Source organism: Bufo gargarizans, chromosome 5, assembly GCF_014858855.1.
Source record: "Bufo gargarizans isolate SCDJY-AF-19 chromosome 5, ASM1485885v1, whole genome shotgun sequence".
In the NCBI taxonomy this organism is placed as follows: domain Eukaryota; kingdom Metazoa; phylum Chordata; class Amphibia; order Anura; family Bufonidae; genus Bufo; species Bufo gargarizans.
The window spans coordinates 491,055,291-491,059,112 of record NC_058084.1 but is presented as its reverse complement, the minus strand read 5'-3'; positions in this window follow the sequence as shown (position 1 = coordinate 491,059,112).

Sequence of the window (3,822 nt, the reverse complement as noted above, 5' to 3'; positions counted from 1 at the left end):
GTTAGCTCTTCCTTGATATGTTTATGAGTTCTAGGGCTAGCTGGGTGAGTCATTTATAGGAACAATGAGACTCAACACCTTGTTACTTCACATGGCTCATCTCCAGACATCTGGAAGTTCCCATATTAACTAAACGTAGGATGCAGTCACTAGAATTCATATCTCTAACCATGAAGCTATTTGTAGTTCATTTGGCTCATTGATTATTTATTGCTATATTTAAACTTGGAAGAGGCTCACAGTTAAACTTGTTCTGTCTTCTTACACGTTCACACAGTGTGCAATCTGACATTCAGCATAAACCATTCCTGTCTTCCAAATAGGAGCACTGTTCTTTGTAGTCTAACTTGTTTATTGGTAAAACAGGATTGTTGATTGGCAAAACAGGATTGATTGTTTGATTGATTGGTAAAACAGCAGTATTTGATTTGTTAAACTATAAGAATACAAATAGCAAGTATAAGTATAAAGTATAGATAGTATGTACTATAACATTTGCATTAACACTGAGGCACATCGTAAAATGGATGCCTGTACATAAGACTTCATGTCTAACACCTAACAGTTATAACAACTTCCCTGAGTAACAATGTGTAGCGCATTGCGTTTGGCTACAATGGATGCTTCAACTGGACTGTATTTGCAATGTTATGTTTAATTCCCTATGGTTCATTACTTGTAAGACAAAAAGTAATCAGTAACCTGCTGAGCATTCGTCTGATTGTGCGGTAGAAACAAAATGGCAACAATGCATGTCTCAACTGGACTGTTGATTGAATTACTTCTCAAGCTGAGGGGAGGGGATGTGTGAGCTGTAACCAGTCTGTGATTAAAGAATGGAAAATTTATCAGCTGCTCCTGATACTGTGTGTCGTCCAGTTATCGGGAAAAGTGATGGGATATTGGTTGATGGTTTTATTTACTACTGATGCTGTGCTTCCTGTCCTAATAACCTCATCCTGAAGTAACCCTTGGAATACCGGCGGAGAAAGCCTATGTCGCACTAGCGCTCCGCTACATTTGGTTTGCAGCAACAGGATCCAGAACTCACAAGGGAACAAGTAACAAGGAAGGCAGCAGTACCAATGGATTGCGGATGGAGATCAACTATTCTTCACATAAGCGGTCTGTGTTAAAGGATCTACTGGAAGCAGGGGATATTCCGGCCAGCAACAAGAAAAAGGCTGTTCTTGTTACAGAAGTGAGGGCGGAATACCGAATGGAGGGCGGTTCGGTTCCCTAACAGAGAGGTTCGACTAACGAAGAGGAACAGTCTGAGTTCCAAAGGGAGCTACAATTCAGGCTGTCATTTTATGGCGAAAACCCACCAACTGATATAATCTCCGAAACCATGACAGAAGTTCAGGAGTTTGTATTGAGACAGAGGAACCAGCAAATCACAGAAAGAGGCCAAACAGTGACAATTATACAGGAGGGTAAGCCTAACATACCTTACCAGGCTTTTGAAACATATGCAGAGGCAGAGGAAGATATAAATGAATTCCTCCAGGATTTTGAGAGACTGTGTGCCCTACATAAAATGAATACAGAAGATTGGGTCCCCATCCTAGCAGGTCAGCTGTCAGGGAGAGCAACGGATGCGTACTTCCCCAACTGTAGAACAGTGGGAAGTGCTACATGAAGCCAATCTACTCCAGGCAGAGGCAGATAATCGCCAACACCATTGGTAGACGGTCTATGTGGAGGCACCATAATACTGGTATAGAGCCACCTAGTTCCCAACCACAACAGAACCAACAAAACTGTGACCGTAAGGGTAGCCGGGGGAGCATTATACCGGCTACCCACAGCAAGGGTACATTTACATAGGGGAGCAGGGTCTGGAAATGTGGAAGTGGGGTTGATGCCGCAACTACCGGCTGAGGTTTTGTTGGGGAACATTCTGGGGAAGCTCACCTCCACTTTTGAGCGTCAGACCACCACCATTGAATAAGCACACCCAGTTGTCACCCGGCAACAGGTCCAGACCCAGGATCACAACTCACACCCGGAGGTTCAGGTAAAAGATCCTTCTCCTTCCTTAGAGTGTGTCCCCTAGGCTCCCCCTAGAGAATTTGAGGCAGAGGTGATCACTGACTCCATGTTACAAGTATATAGAGATAAGGTCACCTCTGGCCAACCTGGGGCTGAGGAGGAGAGATTTGTATGGGACAAGAAATTGTTATACATGAAGTCTGACAAAAGAGTAGGCGGGTCAGACCCGATTATCATTAGGCAGCTGGTGGTACCGCAGCGGTACCGATCAGAGTTGCTCTGGATAGCACATGATATTCCACTATCTAGACATTTAGGGGTCAGTCGCACCCGGTATCGATTGACCCAGAGTTTCTTCTGGCCAGGAATCAGTCAAGAAGTCAGGAAGTACTGCATTACCTGTGACACATGCCAGAGAGTGGGGAAGAGGGGGGAGCGCCGGAAAGCCAAGTTACACCCCTTACCCATAGTTGAGGAACCGTTCACCCGAGTAGCGGTGGATATAGTGGGTCCATTAACCAAGCCTAGCCCCTCTGGCAAAAGATTTATCTTTACAGTGGTGGAGTATGCTACCAGATATCCAGAGAGGTGGCTCTAACTAATATCCACTCTGAAACGGTAGCAGAGGCTCTCACGCGGATTTTCTCCAGGATGGGGTTAACCAAGGAGATAATCTTGGATCGGGGTACTCAGTTCACCGCGAAAGTGACCCAGCACCTCTGGAAATTCTGTGGCCTTAAGCCAATAGTTAGTGCTCCCTACCATCCCCAGACCAATGGCCTATGGAAAGATTTAATAGAACGCTGAAACAGATGCTCCGAACCTTCGCCGAGACCCACCGGGACTGGGAGCAATTCCTGCCCCATCTCCTCTTTGCATAGCAAGAGGTTCCGCAGAATCCACAGGGTTCGCCCCGTTTGAGTTCTTATTTGGGAGGCGGGTGTGAGGTCCCCTAGATCTTATCAAGGAACATTGGGAAGGAGGCCATAGCACAGACGGTAGCCCCATCACACAATATGTGCTGGAGTTCTGGGACTGACTGGAGGAATTAACCAGGTCGCTATGGGAAAACCTTTAGGTGGCCCAGACTCATCAGCGAAGATGGGTATGATCGGGGAGTCAGGGACCATAGCTTTCAGGTCAGGCAGAAAGTTTTAGTCTTAAAACCGGTCCGACATGATAGGCTACAGGCTGCCTGGGAGGGCCCTTATAAAGTGTTGGAACAGAGATGTGACACCACCTATATAATCGGTCCATGTGCACGGTCATGGGGGCGACGCATGCTCCATGTGAGCATGATGAAGCCCTACCAGGATCACTCCGAGGAGGTGACCATATGCGCACCCATATCTGAGGAGTTTGACAGCCTTCCCTTTCCAGACCTCCTGGGGGACAGAAGTTTGTCTCGTGATATAGAGGATGTCAAACTAGGAGATCGGTTGAGATCACAGGAGCACATTGAGTTACAACAACTGTTAAGAGAGAAGCAAGTCACCTTCTCTAATGCACCTGGCTACACTTTTCTGGCCACTCATCGAGTAGAGACACCAAGTCAACCCCCACTGCGGCAGACCCCCTACCGCATCCCTGAGGCAGTACGGGAGAACATGAATAAGGAGATCAACGAGATTCTCCAACTAGGGGTGATTGAGCTGTCGGACAGCCCCTGGGCTTCCCCATTAGTCCTCGTACCGAAGCGGGACGGTACAACCTGCTTCTGCGTGGACTACCGGAGGTTAAACGAAAAGACAGTGTCCGACACCTATCATATGCCGAGGATAGACAAACTGCTAGACCGGATGGCCAGAGGCAAATACCTCAATACCA